General features: G+C 46.9%; 1 pseudogene; it reads right to left on the bottom strand.

The window, feature by feature from the left end:
• Nucleotides 1–21824: 21824 nt before the first annotated feature.
• On the bottom strand, nt 21825–22379 carry LOC101120157 (large ribosomal subunit protein uL6-like; annotated as a pseudogene).
• Between the last annotated feature and the right edge of the window lie 969 nt (nt 22380–23348).

Genomic DNA, 23348 nt, shown 5'->3' on the forward strand with positions numbered 1-23348 from the left:
AGGCTCTCCATTAGCTGGACGGAGACCTCAGAACTCCCTGCGGACGAACTGTCTTCCTACCCAATCCTCCTTTCTTCTCTCTCCCATCACAGGTAGCAAGATCTGCATCGGGATCTGAAGGCTCTTCCCAGCCACTCCTGCTCTTTTTTCCATTACCTTTCAGAAGCATTGAAAGTAAAAAAAGTTAACGTGTTAGTTGCTAAGTCATGTCCAACTCTTTGCGATCCCAATAATTGTCTTCACTTCTAATTCCTTCTTGGTGTCTGCTTCTCGGAGGGCCTGAACAGACATAACCTATAAAGTCATAGAGGAGTGTGGCTCTCCTGGTGGTCCAGTGGTTAAGACGCCACTTTCCAAGGCAGTGGTGGAGGTTCAGTCCTTGGTTGGGGAGCTAAGATCCCACATGTCTCACAGCCAAAAAAACCAAAACATGAAATAAGCAAGATTGTAGTAAATTCAGTAAAGACTTTAAAAATGGTCCACATTAAAAAAATTAAGAAAAACAAGATTGGTATTCAGAACGTATATGTAAAAACAAGTAAACTACAGATTGATGAGGTAAAAAGAAACAACGCCATAGAAATGTAGGCAAAAGATGAAAACAGGCAATCCACTGAAGAAATCTAAAAAAGTCAATACATACATGAAAAGATGCCCAACCTCACTACTAGTCAGGAAAATGTAAGTTACAGGAAACCAGTACTATTTAATACTAAGCCTGCCTGGCTCTTCTGTCAGTGGGATTTTCCAGGCAAAAATACTGGAGTGGATTGCCATTTCCTTCTCCAGAGGCTCTTCCAGGGATTGAACCTGCCTCTCCAGCTTGGCAGATGGATTCTTTACCACTGAGCCACAGAAGAAACTTTTAATACTTATAAGATTGGTAAAAACCAAAAACATTTGCTGAAGTATTGGGGAAGATGTGGAGCAACAAGAACATGTGTGCTGTTGGTGGGAGGGTAAATTCATGTGACCATTTTGGACACTATAGTAATTACTCATTTAGAAATGATGAGGAAGTGCTTACCCATCTTTAGACTTCCCCACATGTGCATAGGAGACACACAGAAGAATACTTTGCAGAATTATTTGAAAGAGGAAAAAACCCAAAACAACCTAAATGTCCAGCGAAAGAAAAACCGATGGAAATATTGTGAAATGGACATTGTTAAGAAATATCATACAGCCATAAAAATAAATAAACTACAGCAAAAATTTCTGCATGGAATGGAAGTGGCAAACTGACTTTTGCTGTGAAAAGTCCTGACAACGTATACTTTATTTATTTTTAAAAGCTTAAAGAACAGAGAAGGGGGTAGAGAAAAAGGGACTTGTTTATCGTGTAGTCTACAGGAACTAAGTTGGCAAATAATTTGATGCCGTTTATCTTGGCCGCACTAACTGCTGAAGGAGACTAATTATGATTTTGTCAATCTTTCATCTATTAAAAGCAGACACAGAAAAGGGTCATTTGTTAGCAATATTTTTTCTCATCAATCCCAGCAGATGTTGAAGTTGCTTGAAGTTGCCAGTAGTCTCTCAAATGTCTGCCTTGAGTGGGCCTGGCATTCATGAGTACAAAGGGAAGGAAGGGGGGCGGGGCTTTGGCGGGGGGAGGGGGGACGAGTGGGAGGGCTGGGGAGTTGCCCCACCCTCCCCCCCACCCCCGACCCCGAACCAGGCCCTACTTTCCTCTAGCCCGAGGCTGATAGCCCAGCTGCTGCCTCCATGTGCTGTCCTGGAATTCTTATTATGTCTCAGGAATCTGGTTCTGGCCTGTGATGAAATTACAGACTGCGGTGTCCAGCCTCACCGATGTGACCTGGGAGGGGAAACCTCTCTTCTGGATGCCTGCTTTGGTAAACCTCCCAGGCCTTTCTGCCAGGGCCTTGTCCCCAGTTGCCTTCCTGATCTGGGACTGACTGACAAGCCCTGGGCTGTTTACTGGCCCTTCCCTTCCCCTAGGAAAGTGTCCCTCCACGGCCTGTGTCCACAATAGCTAGTCAGCACTAAGAAAGCAAAGCAGAGCAGGTCTGAGGCCCAGAGAGTTTCTAATCAAAGGAGTTTTATTTTTAAAAATCCAATTCAGAAAATGTTCTTTGAACCTTTTAAGGTACTTGGGGACAACACAAAAGAAGATCCTTTTAAATAAAGGATTAAAAAAATCCTTTCAAAATAAATATTAAAAAATAATTGAATTATAGTTGATTTATAATATGTTAATTTCTACCGAACAGCAAATTGATTCTTTTTTAAATACTCTTTTCTATTATTGTTTATCATCGTTCAGTTCTGTTGCTCAGTCGTGTCCGACACTCTGCGACCCCACGGACTGCAGCACGCCAGGCCTCCCTGTCCATCACCAACACCTGGAGTTTACCCAGACTCATGTTCATTGAGTCGGTGATGCCATCTAACCATTTCATCCTCTGTCGGCTCTTTCTTCTCCTGCCCTCAATCTTCCCCAGCATCAGACTCTTTTCCAGTGAGTCAGTTCTTCGCATCAGGTGGCCAAAGTATTGGAGTTTCAGCTTCAACATCAGTCCTTCCAATGAATACTCAAGACTGATTTCCTTTAGGATGGACTGGTTGGATCTCCTTGCAGTCCAAGGGACTCTCAAGAGTCTTTTCCAACACCACAGCTCAAAAGCATCAATTCTTTGGCACTCAGCGTTCTTTATAGTCCAACTCTCACATCCATACTTGACTAATGGAAAAACCATAGCTTTGACTAGACAGACCTTTGCTGGCAAAGTAACGTCTCTGCTTTTTAATTTGCTGTCTAGGTTGGTCATAGCTTTTCTTCCAAGAGTAAGTGTCTTTTAATTTCATGGCCGCAGTCACCATCTGCAGTTATTTTGGAATAAAAAAAAATAAAGTCTGTCACTGTTTCCACAGTTTCCCCATCTATTTCCCATGAAGTGATGGGACCAGATGCCATGATCTTTGTTTTCTGAATGTTGAGCTTTAAGCCAACTTTTTCACTCTCCTCTTTCACTTTCATCAAGAGGCTTTTTAGTTCTTCTTCACTTTCTGCCATAAGGGTGGTGTCATCTACATATCTGAGGTTATTGATATTTCTCCTGGCAATCTTGATTCCAGCTTGTGCTTCATCCAGCCCAGCATTTCTATTGATGTACTCTGCATATAAGTTAAATAAACAGGGTGACAATATACAGCCTTGACATACTCTTTCCTATATGGAACCAGTGTGTTGTTCCATGTCCGTTTCTAACTGTTGCTTCCTGACCTGCATACAGATTTCTCAAGAGGCAGGTCAGGTGGTCTGGTATTCCCATCTCTTTCAGAATTTTCCACAGTTTATTGTGTCAAAGGCTTTTGCATAGTCAAGAAAGCAGAAATAGATGTTTTTCTGGAACTCTTGCTTTTTTGATGATCCAACAGGTGTTGGCAACTTGATCTCTGGTTCCTCTGCCTTTTCTAAATCCAGCTTGAACTTCCGGAAGCTCACAGTTCATGTACTGTTGAAGTCTGGCTTGGAGAATTTTGAGCAATACTTTACTAGCATGTGAGATGAGTGCAATTGTGTGGTAGTTTGAGCATTCTTTGGCATTGCCTTTCTTTGGGATTGGAATGAAAACTGACCTTTTCCAGTCCTGTGGCCACTGCTGAGTTTTCCAAATTTGCTGGCATATTGAGTGCAGCACTTTCACAGCATCATCTTTCAGGATTTGAAATATTCAACTGGAATTCCATCACCTCCACTAGCCTTGTTTGTAGTGATGCTTCCTAAGGCCCACTTGACTTCGCATTCCAGGATGTCGGGCTCTAGATGAGTGGTCATACCATCGTGGATATCTGGGTCGTGACGATCTTTTTTGCATAGTTCTTCTGTGTATTCTTGCCACCTCTTCTTAATATCTTCTGCTTCTGTTGAATAGAGCTCCCTGGGCTATATAGTAGGACCTTATTGTTTATCCATTCTATGTGTAATAGTTTGCATCTGCTAGTCCTAGGCTCCCAGTCCGTCCCTCCTCTACTCCTCCTCCTCCTTGGCAACCACAGGTGTGTTCCCTGTGTCTGTGAGTCTGTTTCTGTTTTGTAGGTAAGTTCATTGTGTCGTATTTTAGATTCCACACATAAGTGACATTGTATGGCACTTTTCTTTCTCCTTCTGACTTCCTTCACTTAGTATGAAAGTCTCTAGTTCCATCCACGTTGCTGCAAATGGCATTATTTCATTCTTCTTTAATGACGGGGTAAGCTTCCGTGGTATGTATGCACCACATCTTCTTTGTCCACTCATCTGTCGGTGGACATGTAGGTTGTTTCCGTGTCCTGGCTGTTGTGAGTAGTGCTGCTGTGAACACGCAGGAGTGCATGCATCTTGAATTATAGTTTTGAATTATAGTTTTATCTGCATATTTGACCAGGAGTGGGATTGCTGGATCTTTTGGGAATTCTATTTTTAGTTTTATGAGAAACCTCCATACTTTTTCCCATAGTGGCTGCACCAACATACACGTCACAAGATCCACACCCTGTCCTCACAGCAGGTAAAGCTCACCGGAGACAGGCCTGTGATCAGGCAGTTATAAAAGCATGACATAAGGGGTGGCTTGAATAAGAGCAGGGTGCTGGTGCCCACTGGAGCTGGATGAGAGGTGCTGGGGCAGCGGTGCTGGGATAGGAGGACGTGTGTGGGAGGCACAGTCACAGCCCACAGAGGTCCATTTCCTAATCTTCAGAACCTGTGACACCTTATAAGGCAAAAGGGACTTTCCAGGTGTGATTACTTTCAGGATTTTGAAAAGGGAAGATTATCCTGGATTATCTGGATGAGATCAGGATAATCACAAGAATTCTTGAAAGATGGAAGAAGGCATTTCATCAAAATAAAAAACAGTTGAAGATGCTGTGCTCCTGTCTTTCAGGATGGAGGAAGGGGCCAGGAGCCAAGGGACGCAGCTGGAAAGTATCAAGGGAATCGATTCCCCCCCTAAAACCTCTGGAAGGAACCACAGCCCTTCTGACACGCTGATTTTAGCTCAGTGAGACCCATTTTCCACTTCTCACCGCCAGAACTGCAAGATAATTAATTCATGTTGTTTGAAGGCACTGAGTTTGTAATGATTTGTTACAGTAGCCATAGGAAGGGCTTTCCAGGTGGCGCTAGTGGTTAAGAACCCGCCTGCCAATGCAGGAGACATAAGCGATGTGGGTTTGTTCCTTGGGTTGGGACGACCCCCTGGAGGAGGGCATAGCAACCCAATCCAGTATTCTTTTGTGGAGAATCCCATGAACAGAGGAGCCTTGTGGGCTACAGTCCAAAGGGCCACAGAGAGTTGGACACGATTGAAGGGACTTGGACGCACAAACACAACCATAGGATACTAATATAAGATGAATAGGTTCAAGAATGATTTAGTAGGGACTTCCCTAGTGGTCCAGTAGTTTTAAGACTCTGTACTTCTAAGGCTCAGGGCAAGGGTCTGATCTTTGGGTGGGGAACTAAGATCCCACATGCAGGGCCAAAAAAAACCACAAATGATTTAGTAAATAATTTGATTAGAGAGAGGAGGGGAGAGCAAGATCTGCTGGGAATTGCTGGGTGAGGCATTAAGGTGAATTGAAGTCCTGTCCCTTGAGCTAGAGTCCACTGGGGAGGGCTGGAGGGAGGAATCCTGGGATAGTGATGAGATACTCAGTTTGGGACACGTAATGGCGTTAAGTTGGAGTGTACACGAGTGTCAAGGTGAAGATGTCCAGTGAGCAGTTGTCTGCCAGGAGACAGACTGGCCTGGAGGCGGGGGTTGTCCATGGTGGCTGAAGTCCTGGGCCCCATGAGATAACCCACAGAGAGTGACACTGTGGGGGGAGCTGCGGACCTGATCTTGGAAGGAAAATCTCTTTTTGGTAGAGACACAGAACACACCTCCAGCAAGCGAATTCTTTTTTGTTCTGTGAACATTCTTGTTCTCACGTCCCCTGTTCTCCCCACCCCCAGGGCTCTTATTAAACCTCCTATCCATTCAGATGGGCAGATTTCAGTTCTGCACACCTAGATTCTCCCTTTTATCCTGGTTCACAACCTCCCAGATACATAAGGGGTTTAAGACGTCCCTGCACTCCAGCTCCCACACTTTCTTCTTGCAGAGCGGCCCCGCTCTTCCTACTTGGGGCTATCAGGGTCTGCAGAGTCTGCCTGGCAGCAGCAGGCCTGCCTCCTCTCTCCGGTTGTCCGGCTTGGATTTTGGCCCCGTGAGAAGGAGGCCACGTTCCTAACGCTGCTCCTGGCATTTGAACCTGAGCTTTAATGTGACTGTTTCAGAGTTAGGGCACGTTGCTTTTGTACATACTGTTCTCTCTGCCTGGAACACCCTTCTGGAAAATACCACCACATCTGCCTGACTCAACTTTCAGAACATTTCTGCAGGAGTTTTGTCCAGTGGAGATAGTTTCCTGTCTTCTCATGTGGACTGTAAATGACTGTTTACTGGCCCATGTTCCTCTTCTTGACCGTGAGCTCCTTATGAGCATGGATTCTGGTTTACTTAGTTCAGGTTTCCGAGCACCTAACAGAGTCCAGGGTTCAATAAAAGCTTTTGCTAAACAGAACTGACCCTTCTCGATTGCGTCTGTCCGCATCTGACGGCTCAGTGAGCCTGCACAGCTGATAGGCAGCGCACTGATCAGCAACAGGTGAACAGCTGTGCTCAAACCCACATGCTTCCTTATGTAACAGCCTTCCTGGTTAGCTAGCTCCAAGGGTAACACAGAAACCCCTGTGGCCTCCTCTTCTCCTTGTGCCAGGTTGCCAGCATCATACATCTGGCCTCCCTGACAGATACCTGTTTCTGGCCTCACATATCTTGCTTGACAACGTGAGCCAGGCAGGAAGCAATTACTTCTGTCTTGGAATGTCCTGGCACGCCCAGAACACACACACACAGAGCCAGATGGAATGTGTGGCGGGGGTAGAGAGGGGAGCTAAAGCGTGAGGGTAGAACCGAGTGTCCAGGGTGATAAAATTCCATTTTCCCTGGGGATTGATTGGCGGGGGAAGGGGAGGTCGATGTGGAGAAATGCTAGGATAAATGAACCTGAAAACTGAAAAGGAACCAGGGCAGCCTGTGAGCCGTCTGAACTGTTGCGGCCTGTCTCGGGCCGTCCTCTGAGTTCTGGTTTCCAAAGGGAAGGAAAGGACTGCAGCAGGTCTTAAGGACACATCTCGGTTGCCCGGCCAGTCCAGGCAGCTCAGACGGAGCCAAATGCAGCCACAGCTCTTTTTTTTTAATTTGCTGCACTTCCCCAGCCTAAAACAGAAAGATCCAGGGGATCCAATTACAAACTTGACCTAGGCACCTCCTCCTCACCCCCTAAGTTAGAATGGTCGACTCAACAATATGCATAATAACGCCAGAAACCTTGAGCTACGTGCCACTGAAAGTTTAAATACAAAGCCAAACAGAGATCGATAGGTAGGGAAGAGGTGAACTATTTAAGTCTCTTACAGCTCAGTGGGCCTGCATTCTGCTCAGGAGCAGTTCTCAAAGGAGCTGGTATCAGCATCAACTGAACAGGTTGCTGGCCCCGCCCCTGAAGTTTCTGCTGCTCTCCGTCTGGGGTCAGGTCGAGTGTCTGTATTTAAAACAAGTTCCCCCGGGAGATGTTGGTGCTGCTGGTCCAGGGACCCCTGCTTTCAGAACCGCTAGTTTCCTAACAGCTTAAGAAATGGAGTCACAAAGAGTTGGACCCGACTTCACGACTCAGTGAACTGGAGAAACTTGTTTAGAGAGAAACTGAAACAAAAGGACAAAAGCAGTAACTCAGTTTCCTTAGAGAGGTGTGTGTGTATGTTCTTAGAAAAGCAAGAGGGAGTAACATTGGCTTTTAAGGTCCTCTCTAGAAGATACTGGGCTTTACTCACAGCTCAGTGGTAAAGAACCTGCCTGCCAATGCAGGAGACATGGGTTTAATCAGACAAAAAGTACTGGGTAAAAACCTCAAGGCAGTTGCAAATTGAATGTCTTTGGACACTTCTCTCTGCCCCTTGTATGGTAGGCCATGCTCTTCTAGAACTATCCAAGGTCGAGGAGAAATGGCTTTTGTAAAGCGGTACCCTGGGATTCACAACCTTTCCCCCTTTGGGCTCCCGTGGTGTCCCTCCCACACATCGTCGATGTACCCAGCATCCTGGTGCACAACCAAGGGAGGATGAATCTCAGGGGATGGTACGTCCAAGACCGCAGGATTTGGAGGTCAGAAGGCTCAGCTTGTGTTAACCAAAACTATTACTGTTATTTCCAAAGCTTTCTGATCTTCGCTCCCCTGCTCACCTAGCCCTGACTTGTGAATCCAGTGTCTTCTAAGTGCATGTGCACGGGCTCAGTGGCTAAGTCGTGTCCAGCTCTCTGAGACCCCATAGACTGTAGCCTGTCAGGTTCCTCTGTCCATGAGATTCTCCAGGAAAGAGTGCTGGAGTGGATTGCCATTTCCTTCTCCAGGAGATCTTCCTGAGCCAGGGATGGAACCCATGTTTCAGTATCTTCTAAAGCTGACCTTAAAAGCCAGTGTTTCTCCTTGTTTTTCCAAGAATTCACACATACTTCTCTGTGGAAACTGAGTTATTGCTTTTGTCCTTCATTTCCTGGATGAATCAAGATAATTTTCTGCTTGGGCTCCATGTCTTCCCTTTGATCATTCTGCCAGAGGCTGCAACAGCCTTAGTTCCTTCCAGAGACTTCCTGTGTTGGATTCTGCTGTCTCTCCCCTACCCCAAGATTACAGCATCAGGCTCAGCTCCTCCAGAGAATTCTCGTCCCTCCGCCAGTGAGTGGCCTTACAATGGTCATGGCCTACTTTAGACCACTTTGCAGTATAAGGAAGTCTCTCTCTCTCTGTTTCCCCACTGAGAAGGATCTCTTTCTAAGCAATAAGTTCCTTAAATGCAACCCCTCTCTACCCCCACCCTTTAGGCCAGATTAGGAATTTGGTGGAGGGAGGAGGGTTAGAGGGGTGGAGATCTTTTGCTAGTGAAATATTCCTCACAGGAAAAATCAGATCCTTGTTTTCATCCCTTTGTACTTAAAAAAATGTGATTTAGTATTTTTTTTTTTTTTTTAGTATTTAGGGTGAGATTTCTTAATTGGTTTTGTATTTATGGTCTCCAAAGGTCTTGCTTGGACTCTGACCACTACTGCTGAACCAGCAAATCTTGTGACTACAGGCTGTGTTTTAGTGAGAGGAACTGAGAGGAACTTGACACAGTGCTTTGCAGGCTGTTTTAATCTTGTGCTGCGTGTGCTCTCAGTCACTCAGCTATGTCTGACTATTTGTGATCCCATGGACTATAGCCTGCTAGGCTCCTCTGTCCATGCGATTTTCCAGGCAAGAATACTGGAGCATGTTGCCATTTCCTCCTCCAGGGCATTTTCCCAATCTAGGGATCGAACCCGCGCCTCCTGCGCTGGCAGGCAGAATCTTGAGCACTGGGAAGCCCTGTTTCAATCTTATGCTGGTCAGATATTTGTTGAAGGAAAGAATGAATTATGCTCCTCTGATTCCCTGGGCCTTTGGTTAGTTGTATAGTGGGATTTGTAAAAACAATATCATACCTCATATAGACTTTGCCTCAGAAAATACTGAAATTTAAAAAATGTTTTTTGACATTGGAAAAGGCAAAATCTGCAGAATGTATTTTGACCTCCACAGAGAAAACCTCAGTGTCGATATCCTCTTATTGGGCTAATGGTCCTCCTTGAAGGAAAATGACGTCCGTCAAAGGTCAGGGCCTGTGCCGCAGGCTGACAAGGCAGGAGCTCTCCGCCCTTCTTTGCTAACCCAGAGCTTTGCGGGGGTTGTGTGTTGATGGAGCTCTAATGCGCCTTACCTCAGATCACACGTGTCAGTTGTTAGGACTCACTCAGGAGGTGACTGTGCAAGCCGGGCCGGCAGAGTTCACAGTTTGGTTCAGGTCTGACTCAAGGACAAAGGTCTTCGTGCCACCTGAGCAAATACCAAGAACTGGTCACTGCTGCGGTACCATTCGCAGCTCGCATCTGGGGGTTAGGAAATCCAGACTCGGGGCCAGAGATGTCATTCTGGCTGCACAAGAAGGCAGGCACTGATCACTACATTGTACAACTGTGACTTACATAATATGGCACCTGAGCCAGATTTTAATAAAAAGAGATTGAAGAGAAGGAGGCCACTGACAGGCGCTGTAGCCAGTGTGGCAACCCAGCCGGCGACCGAGGCGCTCACAGGGGACGCTCACGGTGCGGTGGGGCTGCCCTTGCCCGTCCTTCGGCTCCAGAGGAGACCCTTCTTGGGGTCACTGAGCAGTTTTGCTGCAGGAACAGAGTGGTGCGTGGTGGAGACTCCCACCCTGGGCCACGCAGAGCGCTCAGCCTGGGCCAGGCCCCCAGACTTTGAGGCTCCTTTGTTCACGCCACAGGCTTGGCAACGGCAGAGCAAACAGCAGTGCTGGGTGCCCACCCTTCCTGCTTCCCGCCCACCCAGGGGGCCAAGGACCGCTGCTCCTAGTAAAGGGCTTGGCAGAGAGGAGCAGGCTGCATTCTGGAAATTCAAGTCGTTTTAAAAGGTCCACCTCATTTCAAACTCAAGGTGGGGGATTTCTGTGTCCCTAACCAGGAATACGAAGGCCCAAGGAAAGGCTGGGCTATCCTTTTTTTTTTTTTTAGTTAAAAGTGGACCAACTTTATTTATTTTATTTATTTTTAAATTGAAACATAATTGCTCTACAGAATTTTATTGGTTTCTGCCAAATATCAACATGAATCAGCTGTGTGTCCCCTCCTTCTTGAACTGGGCAGTCCTTTTCTTTAAAGGTGTTTAAGGCAAAAACAGTTCTCTGTACTTTTTCCAGGAAGTCACTCCTCAGCCCTGGACTTGTCTTTTGCCCCGACTTAGTGATACATGTTCATGCTCCCCCTGCCCCCACACTCAGGGCACACCCCGGAAGTCTCGGGGGAAGGGGTTCCTCTGAGACGCCACTAATAAACCACCCAGATGATTGTGCCGCTGGCCGGTACGATGGTCTTTCTCTGCTGGGGGGAGACTGAGGCTCTCAGGTGGGAGGCGGCTGCTGAGGCCCCACAGCACAGGTGCAGCAGAATGGGGGCCCGGCCCACCTCTGTGGGAGGAGGATCCGCCCAGTCAGGGCTTCATTCCCAAGCGCACAGGAAGGCTGTGGAGCCTACACAATGTGCTTCTGGCCAGAGGAACGTGTTCCTCTTAATATAATGAACATGTATTGAGCGTTCACTCTGTGGTAAGCTCTGTTCTAAGCCCTTGACATGCATCAGCTTCATTATCAACTCTCTGAAGCAGAGGCTATTATTATCACTCCCTTGTACAGATGAGAAAACTGAGACATAGGGAGGCTAAAGCCATTTGTTTGAGGTCACCTGTGCAGGAAGTGCCAGAGCCCTGATCTGACCCAAATCAAGTCTGACTCCAGAGCCAGTGGTCTTAATGTCCACATCCTGCTGTGTCACGCCCTTCGCTGTTTGGGCATGAAGACAACTATTGATCTCACACGTTGTTTATGCCTAAGAAGGGTCACATACATGATCACGTTTGATTTCTTTCTACAACAGCCCTAAGGAGGTGAGTGGATTGAATGATATTGTCCCCATTAGGTGCTGAGGAGACAAGACAGAGGTCAAGCACATTTGGCAACATCACCTTGCTAGTTAATAGTAAACTACGCAGGGCTCCTGATTAAAAAAAAAAAAAAGTATCTGGTAACACTGGGTTTAGTTGCAGCGCTTGGGATCTTTGCTCTTCCTTTCGACATGTGAGATGTTTTTAGTTGCAGCATGTAGGATCTAGTTCCCTGACGAGGGATCAAACCCAGGCCCCCTGCACTGGGAGTGTTGAGTCTTAGCTACCAGACCACCAGAGGAGTCCCCAGGGCTCCTGACTAAAGGAGTATTTGGTCTGGTTGACCCACAAGGAATTAATCCACATGTTGGATTAGGAGCAGATCCTGCCCTACATGGGACTCAAGGTGTTGGGTGATTTGTGACCCAGGCCTTACCTATCATGACCCACTTACTGAATAGAATAGATTAGTTGCTCAAGGTGCTTAGGGTTGCAAGGACAAGACAAGGAGGCCTGGCTGTCCTCAGGTGATGGGTGTTGGCGGCCACGCCACAGGAGGAAGAGCCCTGGAAGGTGTCTCAACAGTGGCACAGCTGTGCCTTGTCCGAGTGCTGCCAGCGCTGTCTGTGGGAGTGCCTTGGAGGAGCGGACAGTGTCCAGTCCTTGTCTAGAGTGCCCTGTATCCTGTGGTCACTCTGACATGCTCTCCGAGACCCTGGTGTTCATCCCCTGACACAGGAGCACCTAAGGATCTGGCTCCCATCAGTAAGGAGGGCCCCTTTGGGACAGACAGCCTCCCTGGTAGCAGCCTCACTTGGCCCAGTGTGTGAATTGCTTTTGTTCTGGGCATCTTCTCTCTTTCAGCTGGCCCTGGGCAGGACATTACCCAAGTAACTTCTCCAAAAGAGCCTCCTGGACGCCTTTGCTCAGAGCAGGGCTAAGCGCTCGCCAGGCAGTAACCATTGGTGACCCTCTAAACATGAGGGTAGAGCTAGAAGAGCCCTTAGAAACTGCCTTTTTATTGAAAGCCCAGTTGAGTGAGTTGAGACATTTGCTCAGGACCGCTGGGAGGGTTTGCAGCAGAGCTGGAAGCAGAGCCGGGCTCCTGACTCCAGGTTCAGCACTCCTCTTGCTTCCCCCCAGGAGAGACCGGGGAGGAGACTTCCATTGGCTTTGCCTGATGCTTGCTAATGGCTGCTCAACAGTTAAAAAGAAGAGTAAGACTGTCTTTGTACTAACATTTCCATATCTGCTCTTCCCCTGTAAGTCCCTGCTGTCTGATTTAAAAAAAATTTACCTATTTATTTTTTTAAAAAGATGTTTATTTGTTTGTTTGTTTTTGGCTGTGCTGGGTCTCTTGCAGTGCCCGGGCTTCTCATTGCGACGGCTTCTCTAGCTGCAGAACATAGGCTCTCAGGTGCGCAGGCTGTAGTAGCTGCAGCTCCAGGGCTCCTGAGCACAAGCTCAGTTGTTTCAGCACTTGGGTTTAGTTGCCCCTCGGCATGTAAGATCTTCCTGGACCAGGGATCGAACCTATGTCTCCTGCTTTGGCAGGCGGATTCTTAATCAAACCATGGAAGTCCCCTGCTGTCTGATTGGATGGAGACTTGGTATAGAATGGGTGAGAAGGCATGAGGAAACCCCACACGATGGAGCCAGGAATCTGTCTGCAGGAGGGAGAGATGTGGGAAGGATCAAGCAGGTGGGCAGGTATCAGATGCCTCGTCTCCTCGGGCCAGCGGCACTGCTACCCAATGCTGCCCAGGCTTCTGGCACCATCGGCCGCCCGCCCCCCTGCTCTCTCTCCCTACACCCCCGGGGATGATGCAGCCAGAGGCCACAGGAGAACCTGTCAGGCATGGAACACCAAGTAAACAGCCCCGAGGAATTTCTCTTACTTGAATTTCAGCTCATTTACTTGGGAGCATCTGTCCTCCCCTCTGGTTGGGGGAAGGGAGAGTAGGGTGGGAAGGCTAGGATTACAGTGTCCTTCTGCCCAGAAGAGGCTACTGGTCCAGAGGGCAATGGTTCCTAACACTTCCCATTGTATTTGCTGGAGGCATGGAAAGGGCCCCCTGCCCCCAGGCGCTCGACTTCTGCTTTTCAAAATTATAGTTGATATAAGATATTATATTGTAACAATAATATGTATACAATACTATAATATATTACAATAACATTTACACAATATTACTTTCAGACATATAGCATATGGATTCAGTATTTTTGACAGATTATACTCCCTGGTAACTCAGCTGGTAAAGAATCCGCCTGCAATGCAGGAGACCCTGGTTTGATCCCTGGGTCAGGAAAATTCCCTGGAGAAGGGATAGGCTACTCACTCCAATATTCTTGGGCTTCCCTGGTGGCTCAAACAGTAAAGAATCCATCTGCAATGCGAGAGACCTGGGTTCAATCCTGGATTGGGAAGATTCCCTGGAGAAGGGAGTGGCTACCCACTCCAGTATTCTGTCCTGGAGAATTCCATGGACAGAGGAGCCTGGCAGGCTACAGTCCATGGGGTCACAAAGAGTCAGACACAACTGAGAGACTTTCACACACACACACAACAACATACTCCATTATAGGTTATTAAAAGATAATGGCGTATGGCTCAGGAAACTCAAACAGGGGCTCTGTATCAACCTAGAGGGGTGGGATGGGGAGGGAGATGGGAAGGAGATTCAAAAGGGAGGGGATATATGTATACCTACGGCTGATTCACGTTGAGGTTTGACAGAAAACAACAAAATTCTGTAAAGCAATTGTCCTTCAATAAAAAATAGATAAATAAAAGATAATGGCTATGATTCCTTGTGCTATACAGCATATCTTTGTGCTGTCTTATGCACAGTAGTCTGTATCTGTTAACCCCATACCCCAGAGTTGTCCCTCTCCCCTTCCCTCTTCCCTTCGGGAGCCACAAATTTCTTTTTTTATCTGTGAGTCTGTTTCTATTGTGCATATACATCCATTTGTATACTTTTTAGATTTGTCTTTGTCTGACATTTCATTAAGCATAGTATTCTCTAGGTCCATCCATATTGCTGCAAATGGCCGAATTCTATTCATCTCATGGTTGAGTCCTTGATTTATAGATTAAGAAGCTGTGGATTTATGTGCTGCATCTTCTCCATTCATTCATATACTGAAGGGCTCGTGGATGGCTTCCACGTCTTGGCTGTTGTAAATATTGCCGCTTACATTGCTACATGTATTTTTTCAAATTAGTATTTTTGGTTTTCCTGGACATATACCCCGGAGTGGAATTGCTGGGTCATATAGTAGTTCTGTTTTTACCTTTTTGAGGAACCTCCATACTGTTCCCCAAAGTGGCTGCTCTAGTTTACATTCCCACCAACAGTGCATGAGAGTTTCCTTTTCTCCGCATCCTCGTCAGCAGTTTTCATTTGTGGGCTTTTGATGATAGTCTTGCAGTGAGAAGGAAGAAAGAGGAATGAGTTTTTCTCTTTCCCTTTCCTGAGAACAAAGATGATGAAGAGAACAGTGAGCAGGCCTGCACATTCCCAGTGTTTTTACTTTAACCGCTCCTAACTCAGTATATCTGTAACTAACTTTGCTTTTCTGCTCCCTAACTCTGCAGGAGCTACAATTCACAGTTTTCCTTTGACTCTATGCTAAGTACATCCTGTATCTGGTGTTTGCCCTTACAACACCCTTCCCCTTGTAGTTCCATATCAGAAAGAGGGTGAGAGCCACCAAACTGCCAGGTTCAATTACTGGGTTACTGACTGCAGTTTCTGACTGTCTTTGAAACAACACAAGAGGAAGAAATCAGGATCCTATCACCTTTGTTCCTCATCACCAACTCCTGACTTTGAGCCCTTGCCTTATGTAAGCCCCAGACTCCTCATAGAGTCGGGGTACAGTTCTTGAGGCATGAGCCTACTGTGTTCCCCTTTCTGCATCTGAGTATAAAACCCACCTTTCTATTTCCTCCAGACTCTGTCTCCGTATTTTTTGTTTGGCTTTGGTGGGCAGAGAAAGCCAAGATTTTGGTCAGCAACAGTAGCCATGCTGTTGGATGGCGTCACGGACTCAATGGACATCATGAGTATGAGCAAACTCTGGGAGATGGTGAAGGACAGGGAGGCCTGGTGTGTTGCAATCCATGGGGTTGCAAAGAGTTGGGCACGATTTAACAACTGAACAACAACATTCTGAACTTCTGACTGCTTTGAACAGTCGATTCTGTTTCAGGTGAAGATCCTGTTGCTAAAATATTTTGAGACGCACTAATCTAGTGAGAAGATGTAGGAAGGGAGAGAGGACGATTTTAGGCAAATATCTGCCGTTGGCTTTGAAGTGACCTTCATCAAGGCTGCTCATCCCTTGGTCAGACCTTGGTCGTTTTTCCACTTGGAAGAAGTCTCACCTGGGCTGTGTCCTCTCTTCCTTCATGAGCACGGGGTCAAGGTCACGGTCTGGGCAGGCTATCTTTCTTGAAACCTTTCTCAGCCTTCCACCTGTGCTCTCGGGCCAGCCCCAAGGCTCCCCAACCCACCTGCCATCGCATCCCTAAAGTCTTTCTTCAGTTCAGTTCAATCGCTAAGTCATGTCCGACTCTTTGCAGCCCCTTGGACTGTGTATCACCAACTCCCAGAGATTGCTCAAACTCATGTCCATCAAGTCAGGGATGCCATCCAACCATCTCATTCTCTGTCGTCCCCTTCTCCTCCTGCCTTCAATATTTCCCAGCATCAGGGTCTTTTCCAAGGAGTCAGTTCTTCACATCAGGTGGTCGAAGTATTGGAGTTTCAGCTTCAACATCAATCCTTCCAATGAATATTCAGCATTGATTTCCTTTAGGATGGACTGGTTGGATCTCCTTGCAGTCCAAGGGACTCTCAAGAGTCTTCTCCAACATCACAGTTCAAAAGCATCAACTTTCTTTATAGTCCAACTCTCACATCCATACATGCCTACTGGGAAAACCATAGGTTTGACTAGATGGACCTTTGTTGACAAAGTAATGTCTCTGCTTTTAATAAGCTGTCTAGGTTTGTCATAGCTTTTCTTCCAAGGAGCAAGCATCTTTTAATTTCATGACTGTAGTTACCATCTGCAGTGATTTTGGAGCCCCCCCCCAAAATAAAGTCTCTTACTGTTTCCATTGTATCCCCATGTATTTGCCATGAAGTGATGGGACTGGATGGTGTGATCAAAGTCTTTCTTAGTTGGGATCAGAAGTGTGACACTAACTGAAAAGGTTTTTTTGTTTAAAAAGAAAGACTCAAGGTCAAGGTGTTATTATGACATAAATTGACAAGGAAGAGGAAAGACAGGAGGGGATGGCAGAGAGGGCAGGAAGGGAGGGGGAGGAGCGATCCGGAGCCTGTAAACACTCCCAGGGCTACTTTTAGCGATTAGCATGTACTGTCTAGTCACACAAGATTCATAGACTCAGTAGAAAGGGATGCAGAGAGGGTGCGGCAGCCCCTGCTGGTGCTGGTTAGGTAAAATACACTAATTAGAATGGGGTGGAAAGCCAGAAAACACATAATTACTCATCTGATTCCAAATGAGGCTCTTTGAACCAATGGGAAGCTTGCTGTGGTAACACACCCTGTTGGAAAGGTCAAAATCAGCAAATGGAAGCTTCAGGCAGATCGGGAGTGTACTCTTACATTCAACCCAAGACTGACTGGTCTCCAGAAAAAGGATTGGCACCTTTGCTGACTGTCGGATTCCCAAATGCAAGCTTGCTCTCCAAATTCCATGACGAGCTCGATAACTCCACCTCCCCCGAGGGCCTCCTTGCTGTTCTGTGCAGTTATCTATTAAAGGAAAGATGACTTTTCGAAACAACATTCCCTGTGTGGTAGGTGTTCAGGTTGGGGGAACTTAAGTGATCTGGGGAGTCATGACAATGAGGAAGAAGATAAAGATAAAATAGGGGGGAAAAAAGCACACCGAGATTATAAACAGATCAGAAAATCTGGATTTTTAGAAAATGGGTTTTGAAGAATATCTATTCTCCCCAGAGTAGAGGGTATGGAAGGAAAAAAACAGGCCTAACCTTTCCATTAAGATTCTTAGGAACAGATGGGTTTCATCCTCAGGGGACGATAGCATAGTAATTCAACTCCCTTATTCCCACGACTAAAACTAAGGATGATTAGAGAATGGAATATTAGCTCTCTGTCATCTCAGCTCTCTGTCATCTCAGACAGCCAAGCCTTGTCGCTGGACTTGGGAATTCAGCAAGCAAACACACATTTATAAAGGCAAAACGTTGGCCCTTTGTAAATATTTTGACTGTCATCCACCCATTATTAAGGCAGTAAGGTTGAGGACCACAGGGTTGAGGACACCCGTGGAGTCCTTTGGCCGACTGCTGTCTGGATGGGTCAGAGTACATGCCTGAAACGACTCCAAAATCATCTGCCCTCTCTCAGACCATCTGTCCACAGGTCCCTGTATCTTCAGCAGCTGGTGGCCAATTGCACGTCCTCCAGAATTTCTCAGGCTGGATCTCCAGATGCCTTCCACACTGTTTGGAATGTCATCGTCATCTCACGGCTTGTTCTCTGCATCCAGGGATCTCTCCCGTGGCCTTGACTGCATCCACGTCATGCGCTCACGTTGCCAGAGTGCTGAGAAGAGAGCCAGCCGTGGACAGGTGATACTGTCACTTCAGCAGTTTCCCAGATGTGGCAAAATTATTCCAGCAACAACAGAACCCAAAGAATGCCTCCTTTATGGGGGCTGGTCAGGGGAACACGTGAATCCTTAGAGGCAGGGCTCAAAGATTCCTGCAGGGTCAAGGCCAATACTGTGGTCACAGGGCAGGAAAAGACTGTGCCTAGGCCTGAGCCTTTGGCTTAGATGGTAAAGAATCCGCCTGCAACGTGAGAGACCTGGGTTCGATCCCTGGGTTGGGAAGATTCCCTGGAGGAGGGCATGTCAGCCCACTCCAGTGTTCTTGCCTGGAGAATCTGCATGGACAGAGGAACCTGGTGGGCTACAGTCCATAGGGTCTCAAAGAGTTGGATATGACTTGGGCGACTAAGCGCAACATAACAACAGGCCTGGGAGGAGGAAAAGTGGGGGATACAGGTAAATCCTGAAATGCCTTGGACTGGGCCAGAGAAAGACAGATTAAACAGCAGCTTGTGATGTTGTGTGTGTGCGTGTGTGCATCTTTATCTTTTTAACCGGAGGACAACAGCTTTACCATGTTGTGTTAGTCTCTGCTGTGAGTCAGATATATATTACATGTAGCCCCTCCCTCTTGAGCCTCCGTCCCACCTCCCATCTCACCCCTCTAGGTCATCACAGAGAACAGAGCTGAGCTGCCTGTGCTAGGCAGCAGCTTCGCCCTAGCTAGCTGTGTGCGTGCATCTTTAAGTTACTTTTGGGATTCCCCAAATACTAAATTCTCTGAGACTTTGAAAGGATAGCAAGTGTAGGGTCTAAGTTGCTCTGGTTCTGTTTCCCTTCAACTAGAGTTGTACAATTTGTGATAGTCTTTGGCCCCTGTAAGTTGGCTACCAGATGGTGCAGAATTCATAAGAGGTAAAGACATATTTATTGAACTCTTCCAGAATCCCATGGAGGGATCTACACACATATGCATGTAGACACGCGTGTGTGCACACATACTCACACACAGCAGGACTTCACTATTATCTGTGTTGAGCTGATGTTTCTGCTCTCCTAGGAAAAGGAAGGAGGGAAGTTGTTAATGGTGTTTGTATTTACCTGAGTTGGTATAGGGCTTTTTTTTTTTTTTTTTTCAGGGTTTGCCTCTGGCGCTGGAAAGTGGAAAATCAACTTGAAAGAGAAAACCAAATTACCCTGCCATCTAGAAATCTCGGGAGATAGGCCACACAAAGTGAACTTGGTTTATTGTTATCTTCAAGGCCTCCTGTTGGCTCCAGTCATCCTGAAGATCTCAGGGGAGCAGATTCTCCCTCCCATAGAGGTGCTTATGGATGGGCTGGCCCCATGGGCTGCTCCAGGAGAGAATGGGGTCCTCACACAGCCACTGAGGACCACAGGTTGGATAACAAGGATGCTCCTGAGATACAGTATCATAGACAAGACCTGGTTTAGAATCTGGGCTCCCCCATCTACCAGCTGTGTGATCTTCCCCATGTGCTCTGAGTTCTGGGCTTCAGTTTCCTCGTGTGATGCAATGATCAGAATTGTCTAAAGTGACATTCCGGGAATGGAATTGTCTAAAGTGGGTGCTTACTCTGGGTTGCAGGGACACTGAGCCATCTGGGACTGGATGGGCTTTCCTGCCTTCTCCCTTGGGAGCTGCTGCATCTCAGGTAAGCCTGGGGGCCCAGGGGTTCTTTCCCTGACAGGAGGGTCTCTAGTGTCCACACTGGTGTCTCATATCCTAAGATCTGGGCATTTGGCACTTTCAGACAACTCCTGTAAACAGCAGGCAAATACAGACTGCCTGGCACCGCTGTCGACTTTGTCCTGGCACTTGGACTGTGTGAAGAAGGAGTGACGGTTGGGGTAGGGGCCTTCATTGCCACACAGACCCGCTCTGTGGGCCCCGAAGCTTCCTGGCCCCTGCGTGTCTCTCTGTGGGAGGACGGAAGGATCCAAGGGACCTTAGCTTCCACTTATTTTGTCAATCCTTGCTTGATTCGCTTGCCTTCCCCCCTTATAGCATATTGCTTAGTCCATGCCTGTGATGTTGTGGAATTTGTCTTGGATACTAGCAAGAGGATCCCCTCTTACATGCCACTTTGTTTGCAGAGATAGGGTTAATGACATTTCGCCTTAAGAGACGGGGGGGTAAAAATTCACTTGAAAAGCCAGGCCCAGCAGCAAATAGCCTGAATAAAGGCATGAAGCGGTGCCTAGGGTTGGCCTGCACAGGAAATGATAAATGCAGTGTGGCTTTAGTGTGGAATGCCTGGTGGGGTGGGGATAAGACAAGAGAGATGAAGCTCCAGAGGGATATGGGGCTAAGGAAATGTTTCTTTTCCTTGAGAGGAATTGAATTGTATTGAGGAAGGAGTTGAAGGAGAGGAATTGTAAAGGTGTCTAAGCTTGGGAATGACAGGGTTAGTCTCCTTCTCCCAATGTCTGGTCCCTCGGAAAATACTTGAGGTCAGGCAGCATGAGTGGCCTGGAGGAGTGGGGAGTGGTTGTTAGGGGCGAAGGCAATCTCTGATGAGGCCCAGGTGGAGCTGTGAAGGTGGGAATGGAGAGAAGAGGTCTTTCAAAAGAATAATGACCAGGATTCACTGGCCATCAGTGTTGGGGTGGGATGTATTTGAGGAAGGAGTTGAAGAGGAAAAGCCAATGATGCTCAACAGGTATCATGTTTCTTCCCTTCTTTCCTTCTAGGGGATAGAGGTACCTGAGAGCCAGGAGATCCTCCCTGGGGAGAGGGCTGACTGGCTGGTTTTGAGAGACCAAGGTGGAAGCCTTGGTTCTCAAGCATTAGAATGCCCCCTGAGCCTTTTCATCTAGCTCGGTGGGTCTGTTTGCCCACTTGCGCACACTTGTCCATGTCAGGCCCCAACACACATCCCCTCTCTCCCTGTTTAAAGACAAAGAATACCAATGATCATGACTGTGTTGAGACCTTATACAGTTTGTCTCAGCAGAGAATCTGCTGTCACGCTATGAGGGTCTGGACTTCCCTGGCGGTCCAGTGGTTAGGACTCTGCACTTCTACCGCTGTGGGCACAGGTTCAGTCCCTGGTTGGGGAATCCCCCACGCTGTGTGGCATGATGGAGAAAAAGAGGATCAACCATTTAATATGGAGCTCAGGTTTGGCAGGCGCCGCACATCTGTCCATCCAGTATTTTTCAATCCAGGGCTTTTCTTCCATCTTTAAACTATTCAATGTCACAGATGGGTCTGAGGAATCATCTGGCATTTTGTTGTGCCTGTAGTTGGACAGCTTTGTTGTTGTTCAGTCACTAAGTCTTGTCCGAATGTTTCGACAGTTTTTGCAGCACGCCAGGCTTCCCTGGCCTTCACTATCTCCTAGAGTCTTTTCAAACTCATGTCCACTGAGTCAGTGATGCCATCCAACCATCTCATTCTCTGCTGCCCCTTCTCCTCCTGCCCTCAATCTTTCCCAGCTTCAGGGCCTTTTCCAGTGAGTCAGCTCTTTGTCTCAGGTGGCCAAAGTATTGGAGCTTCAGCTTCAGCATCAGTCCTTTCAGTGAATATTCAGGGTTGATTTCCTTTGGGATTGACTGGTTTGATCTCAGCTACTTAGATCTTATTAATCACCCTGTGAAACAGCTCCTTTCTCAGACACATAGAAGCCGTCCAGAATTTTTCTAGTGTCTTTGCTTTTAAACAGCCATGGCTTGCTGAATCAAAGCAGCTGAATTTGATGTAAGTTCAATGTTGGTTCCTTCCAGAATTAACTCTTGTTTATGGTCTTGAGATACTTAACAAGCAACACCTGGCCTCATCTAAACCCTGTGTATTTATTTTGTGTCCAAGAAATTTTGGAAATGATATGGATGGAGAAGTGAGTATACACAGACGTCACCTGGTAACAAAAGCCCAGTGTAGCACCCTTGATTGAGTTCTGTCCATAGCTACAGAGAGTGCAGACAACAGCCAGTCCGTTTCTGTTGAATGCTCCCCACCATTTGTCAGGCTGGAGCTGCTTCTTTTTCTTCACAAAGAGACTGAGTTCTACACTGATGTCATTGAACTCCCTCTGCAGGGTCCCTCTGGTGTCCTTCACAGTAATTGTGCTTCTCTTCAGAGTGATCTTGATGTTTTCTGGACTGTTGGCAGTCTAATTGTTGGGAATGGTCTCCATTCTCACAGTAGATGCAGCAGAGAGCTGTGTATTTAGGTTACACCTGGTAAGCAAGTACGAAGCATCTGAAGCCGTGTAGGGAGGGGTGGGACAGCTTTAGTCTTTGCTGGAAGTGTAAGTCGCTCAGTCGTGTCTGACTCTTTGCAACCCTGTGGACTATACAGTCCATGGGATTCTCCAGGCCAGAAGACTGGTGTGGGTAGCCTTTCCCTTCTCCAGGGGATCTTCCCAACCCAGGAATCAAACCCAGGTCTCCTGCATTGCAGGCAGATTCTTTACCAACTGAGCTATCAGGGAAGAGGCCAAATGCTTTACATATCTGTAAACATCTCATTTAATCCTCCCAATACTCTGTGGGCATTCGTGTTCCCCTTTCATAATCTGGGGAACTGTGGCTCTGACAAGTGACCACATCTACCTGAAGCTCTGGATCTGCCCCCAAAATGCATTCCTGGGATAGGCAAGGCTGTCAGTGGTCTACGGTGTGATTTCCAAGGGCTGCACGTTCTGCTCAGTGCTTAGGGAATGCTGCTTTCCTGAGAATCCTCATGTGGTCTCAAACCCAAATCAGTGGTTCCTTTGACTATCCTCATTATAACCATTGTTGGGATAATCAATATGAAGTTGAAGCAAGATAGTTAAAAATATCCACAAAATCAAAACAAATTGCAGCACAATGTTTACCTACTAGTGGTAAAGTAAAGCAGGCAGCCTGTCAGTACTGGGCTCTCCTTTGGCCCATGTGCAGATACTGGTTTTCTTACTACAAGCACAGTGCCATTTCCTGGTCACCATGATCATTCCATAAACTAATGTTGAAAATTAGCATAGGCTGTATCCAGGCTGCAGATGTGTATTATTAGACCTGGAAGTTGACTTTAAGTTTCTTTTTTTTTTTTTTTTTTAAATTGAGATAGTTATCAACAATGAAAAAAATATCAAGAAATTTTGCCTAAAAACCTTATTCTG

The sequence above is a fragment of the Ovis aries genome, chromosome 3, assembly GCF_016772045.2.
Source record: "Ovis aries strain OAR_USU_Benz2616 breed Rambouillet chromosome 3, ARS-UI_Ramb_v3.0, whole genome shotgun sequence".
In the NCBI taxonomy this organism is placed as follows: domain Eukaryota; kingdom Metazoa; phylum Chordata; class Mammalia; order Artiodactyla; family Bovidae; genus Ovis; species Ovis aries.